Source organism: Helianthus annuus, chromosome 8, assembly GCF_002127325.2.
Source record: "Helianthus annuus cultivar XRQ/B chromosome 8, HanXRQr2.0-SUNRISE, whole genome shotgun sequence".
NCBI lineage: Eukaryota > Viridiplantae > Streptophyta > Magnoliopsida > Asterales > Asteraceae > Helianthus > Helianthus annuus.
This window is the reverse complement of record NC_035440.2, coordinates 159440136-159446745: the sequence shown is the minus strand read 5'-3', so window position 1 is coordinate 159446745 and position 6610 is coordinate 159440136. Positions and strand designations below refer to the sequence as shown.

The following is a 6610-nucleotide window of genomic DNA, read 5'->3' as shown; positions in this document are numbered from 1 at the left end:
CCACACCCTTCACAAGCCATAACCGAGACTGTTTTTGTTATTTCTTTTTTTTTTTTTGAAGAAAGGGCCTCGATTTGGGCTTGTAAAGAGGTGCTTTCATCAACCTTATGGGCGCCTGGGGCAATAGATTTATTGCCTCGGGGGGTGTGCCACTGAAAATTGGTTTGAGCAATTTCCTCAATTTGGTTATATATTTCATGCGGGCGGCGATTACCTAAAAGTCCCCCAGAGCTAGAGTCAAGTGTCTGCCTTGTGTGTGGCAACAACCCATTATAGAAAGTGGATACTTGTTGCCATATCGCAAGGCCATGATGTGGACACTTGCGTAATAGTTCCTTGAACCTTTCCCAAGTTTCATATAAGGATTCCTCGTCCTCTTGTGAATATGTATTAATTTCAGTCATTAATTTAGCTGTTTTAGCGGGAGGGAAATACTTATATAGAAATTTTTGGGCTAGTTCATCCCAGGTGTATACCGATCCTGCTGGGAGGGCGTTGAGCCAAGCTTTTGCTCGGTCTTTTAGTGAAAAAGGAAACATTCGGAGGCGGGTGGCGTCATTTGATGCTCCATTGATCCGAAAGGTATCACATATTTCTAAGAAATTAGTAATATGTAGATGGGGATCCTCGTCCGCAAGCCCATGGAAGGTTGCGGAGTTTTGGAGCATTTGTATCAAATGTGGCCGAAGTTCGAAGTTATTGGCTTCAACATTCGGTGCATTGATAGCGGCGCCTAGGTTACCTACGGTGGGTCGTAGATAGTCCATGAGGGTACGTTGGTCCGCCATAGGTGGATTCCTCGAAACTTTCTCTTGATTTTTAGCTTTTAGTCTTTTTCTGAGAAAGCGTTCGGGTTCTTCTAGAGGTTCTTTTTTGTCCTTATTAGAACTGGAGCTCATACACTACGTAGGATGGCGTCTGGTTCCAAGTCCTGCAATAAAAACAGAAAAGAATGCTGGTCAGACGGTTCACCACGGCCCCGTGCTCAGTGAACACGGCCCGTGGTCGGAATTACAGTGATTGTTTTCAAGATCCCAGTTACTGGAAAGTTGGACAAGTGCAAAAGTGCGAAAACAACTAATTTAATATTACAAAAAAGTAATAAAAAATAATAAAGACAAAAAGACAAAAAAAGGTAAATTTACTAAACTAACCTTTTGTATTAAAATATTAAAAATATAATAAGACAAAAAGTATTTAATATTAATATTAACTGCTTTTAATCTCATCCATTCATTTTGAAAATCTAGTGGTTAGAAAGTGGTTCTTTCGGTTCTTACAACTGGAGGTAGTTTTCATTTTAGCGGCCCCATATATATATATATATATGTCTCGGTTCCACTAAACATTGTTTTTGCTAAAGAAGGTAGAAAGGAATGAGAACACACTATTATGTACATTGTGAGCGAAGGATATTTACATTTAGAGTTAACTGCCATTTTTGTTCCTGTAATTTATCCAATTATGGCATTTCAGACCAAATTTCAAATTTGTATCATTTACGTCGCTGACATTCTTTAAACATGCCAGTTCCGTCCAAAAAAGCAGAGTTAACTGCCATTTTCGTCCATTTGGTTTGTCCAATTAATCGATTCAACATTAGTTTTTTGGATGGAACTGTCATGTTTCAAAAATGTCAGGGACGAAAATAATATAAATTTGAAATTTGATCTTGATGTGCGTGAAGTGCGATATATTTTTGACGTATATTTTAAGCCCTTTTTACACTTTTAGCCAAGTTTTAAATTTATAAAACACGATATTTACTAACACTAAACACACATATGGGCAAGTGCACCCATCGTGGACATAGTATAGTGTTGGTAAGATACCGAGGTCGTCCAAGGACACAAGAGCTTTTAGTACCGGTTTATCCTCAACGTCTAATCAAAACAAAAAGTTAGAAAAGGTTTTTAAACTAAGAAAATAAAAACTAACTAAATGCTGAAAAATAAAAAAATAAAATAAAAACAGATAGACAAGATGAATCACTTGGATCCGACTCGTGTATTAGTATAACCTTTGATTATTTTCGCACTTTTGCACTTGTTTAAGAGATTATCTTAGTTATTGTAGTAGGCCCCTCTTTTGAAGGCGACGTTACCCTCAACCCAGTAGTTTGAGTCAGCAAGGATACAATCCTAAAGGGTCGGATTATTGAAAGATAATGAATTAAGTTATTAATGCAAATTATGGTAGGCCCCACTTTTGGCGGTGACGTTACCCTCCACTAAGTAGTCTGAGTCAGCAGGGATACAGTCCTAAATAGCCGGGTTATAGTATTAATAGTAGTTAACTTATGAGGGGGTCAAAGAGTTTGGATCCCCGCCATCCAATACCTATGGGCATTGAAGGAAATCCTACTAAATTTGACCCAGGTCCCTTGCAGGACCTCTAAATGCTGAACAAGGGCAAGACCCTTACCAAACCGTTCCCTTAACCCCCGACCAGGTAGCCAACATACCTCCATATAGACCGTGGAGATATGAATGGTGAAAATCTTTTATTTTATATAGACAGTAAAATAATGCCAAGCCACCACGGACAAACGATAAGGAAAGATATTAAAGTCATTAATACAAAACCAAATAAAAAGTGCAAAAGATTAAAAATAAAAAGTATTATACTAAACACTTGTCTTCACCAAGTGATGTAAGAGACTTAGGCAAACATGGTCTTGATTGTCAAGAACTCTTACGATCAATCTTGGATCCCGAGACGACTCACACACTCTATGATGGACAATGGATGATGGTGTTATGGTGGTGGTGGGTGGTGGATGAAGTGTGAGAGAGGTGGTGTGCCAAGGGATGAGTTGAAATGAAACCAAGCACTCCTATTTATAGGCTGAACAGAAGGCTGGGCACGGCCCCGTGTCCGCTGGACACGCCCCCGTGCCCGTCTGACACTCTCTCTCTTCATTAATTGTAATTCGCAATTACAATTAATGCGCCTGCTGTACTTTCGCCACGCCCCCGTGCTCACTGGACACGGCCCCGTGGTGGGCAATAGAAGCTTCTATAGGTTTGTCTTTTCTTCTGCTTCTTGGGCACGGCCCCGTGCTGGCTGAGCACGGGGCGTGTTCAGTCTTCTGACTTCTCTTTTCTGCTTGGGAGGATGCCGTTGAGGGGTCGGGCAATCCACTTTTGTTTCTTTTCTTGTATTTATGTTAGATTTAGCTGTCTTTTTGCTTCTTTTGTGAATTTGAGCTCATTTCATCCTGAAAATACAAAAGGAAGACAAAAACACTCTTTTTCCAACATTAGTACTTAAAAATGGTTAGTTTTATGCCTCATTTGATGTAATTTATATGTTGCATTTTACACAAATCAGATCTAAACTGACATAATTGGACAAACCATGAAGACGAAAAATGACAATTTACTCTTACATTTATATATACACACATAATACAACACAATATTCCCTATACTAGTAAAATAGCACATTTAATTTCACCATCACAATTAAAATAGTAAACCAATACAATTCCAAACACTATTTTTTTATTTCTAAATATTATAATAATACTTAAATTAAAGATTTAGAAAATCTTGTTTTTAAGGGTGTTTATTTCACAGTAATAACATTGTTAAATTCATATCACGATCATTGAAGATCTATTGTCATAACTAAGCTATCATTAGTTTCTTGAACAATAATAGTTTGAGTGGAGCTTGATTATATCTTGATATAAAGTTCTTGTTCATACATGAACAAGTAGAGGAAATTAATCTTTGTATCAAATACATTTACATTCAGGAAATGCATGCAGATCCGATAACTAAAGTTTACCACCATGTTAAGAACCAAAGGGGCAGTGCTCTAACGGTATCCATATGACTTTCTCTATGAGTGTCATCGGTTAGAGTCTTGTTCGTGACAAAATGTCATACACGAGCCATGACTTTTACCACAATGAGTCTTTGGACATGCTTTCCTCTGGAATCGGTGACGGATCAGTCATCAGTGCTATCTGCGATTGTGGATGTGGATGGCCTTTGGCCTATGGATGTAGCAAGGTGGTTAGAATTTGTTGAACGTTCAAACTAAGCTCCCCTGTGACCATTGTATTATTATTATTATTATTATTATTATTATTATTATTATTATTATTATTATTATTATTATTATTATTATTATTATTATTATTATTATTATTATTATTATTATTATTATTGTTGCTGCTGCTGCTGCTTTTGTTGTTGTTGTTGGTGCTGCTGTTGTTGACTGGTATGACTGAGAATTTTGTTTGAGATTCATTGTTTTTACAAATATATTACTAATAGCATTAATTCATTATACACTACATACACATTATAACATTTAAAAAATAGGAGAGAGGAGATAAAAAATCAAAGAAAGAGTAAAGAAAAAAATATATAATATAATTTTTTATTTTAGGTTTATTTTTACTATAGCAATAAAAAAACACGCCCTATATATATTGACCAAGAGTTCGCAACTTGGAGTGAGTAATGGAGTTGCCATGGAAATAGTTTTTAATTTCTTTTCTACAACTAAATTTTAAAAGCTGTTATACCTCCACTTCAATCATGTCATATCCAGATTCAATTCAATTATTGAATATATGAGACATCTAGAATAGTAGTTAACAACTTCCACCCCTGCCCCACCCCACTCCACCTAAAAAATGCAATACTTCTCTTGTGTTAACTTAATAACTTTGATTTGGATCTAGTGGGATTTCTTTGAGTTAGGCGGCAAAATTCGAGCAATACTTCGGTTCGTTACGATACCGACACTCGCTATAGTAACAGAAAGAGAAAACCTAAAAATTAACTTATGATATGCTCTTTAGATTATCAACACGTGTTTTAAATCGATCAAAAATCATTAAAACATATACCGATAACGATATTTTACGATCGAAATTAGTTTCTTTGTCTCGGTATTGATACAATAAAGACACTCGTATTTTTTTTAAAGCTAAGGAACACAGGTTATGAGAAACCAACTTAGTAAAAAGCAAAGTTGCTTTAAAGGTTGTACAATACCACTCATCAAATTGTCAATGGTAAATTTATGTGAGAGGAGTTAACATTGTTAGATTGAAAACTTAATCTTCGTGAGAAAATCTGTTAAAATAACACTAAACAACAACGTTGTTACATATGTAACAAATGAAACTTAATTTATTAAAAATAATTCTTTGACGCTTTTTTCATTTTTGGCGCAATGCTTGGAAAATATAAATATTACATACCTTAAAATTTTTATAAAAAATAACCTGTGTTATATAGTGTTACATAAGGGTTTTTCTAGTTTTCTCAACTCAAGTGCAGTTTTATTCTAGCATTCCCTCTCTCTCTCTCTATATATGGGATAAGATCAAATAAAAAGTTTATTTTGTGAAGAAATCTTAAATTTCCTAGTTTATTTTGTCTAAATAGGATGAGAAGAAATCTTAAACTTTCATTTTTCAAATCAATTGTTAAGATGAAAATGTAGGAAAAAAAATTTTTGGTACAACTCGTCTCGTATGGTGTAGTTCTCATGGTTCTTACAACTGGAGGTGGTTTTCATTTTAGCGGTCCCCTATATATATATATATATATATATATATATATATATATATATATATATATATATAGGGTCGGGATTTAGAGAAAACGCTCAAAAGTGTGAGAACGGAGAGAACGCTTATGAATTGTCTGATCAAAACAATCTATGGACTAGATGACTCGGTGGCATTTTCGTAAATAAAATCACTTTTATTAATCTGGCGCGCTTCATTAAGGGTAAAAGGGTCTTTTGACTTAACATAATATAACGCCATAGATATAAAACGCCAAACTTTGTTTTTAACCGATAAAGCTGAACAAACAGTACTAAAACGACGTAACTTTATTACTAGCATTTACTGCAATAAAAATAGTGCCTAAAAACGCGCCAAAAACTTCCTATATAAACAAACTCTCAGAATTACTAAAATCCAAACCAAACCACAAAAACCTATATTTTCCTCTACACCATTCATCTTATAAACGCCAAAAATATTAAAGATTCAAATCCATGTTTCTTTGATATACAAAATTTTCTCAATAAACTTTCACTCTATGCAATGAGCAACATCCTCAATATAAACGCCAAAATATACAAAAACCACAAAACTTCAAAAAAAGCCATTCATGGAGATTATGTTTTTGTTCTCTATAAAGTTTAGCTAAACGGTATGGATAACATTGTTACACATCTTTCTTGACTGATGATTAAAAATGTTATCCATTTCGTTCAGCAAAACATTATTGAGTTTAGCACGACCAAAAATAGAAGTTTATGGAAGTTTTAAATAGTGGCGTTATTGTTTTTTTTGTCGTTTGATTTCCTTGCCCAATCTTATATTGTTTGTTATTTAACTTCGAAGTAGCATGTTATGAACAAAGAGATAGAAAAAAGAAAAAAATATGCAAAAAAAAGGCCAAACTGAGAAATGTTTGTGTTCTATAGCATTGAAATAGAAAATGCCAAAGTCCTCTAAACTGCCCCAAAGACAACTATATGTGATATGTAAGAATGACAAATACAAAATGCCAAACTACTCTTCACTGGCTCTCGAAGACCTTGTCGATCTTCTTTTGATTACGAC

General features: G+C 34.7%; 1 non-coding gene across 1 annotated transcript; it reads left to right on the top strand.

Annotated features, from left to right (window-relative positions):
* The first annotated feature begins 303 nt into the window (after positions 1-303).
* LOC118481382 lies at positions 304-410 on the top strand. Its single transcript, XR_004865589.1, has one exon. It is a non-coding gene; the product is annotated as a small nucleolar RNA R71 (small nucleolar RNA).
* Positions 411-6610: the final 6200 nt, after the last annotated feature.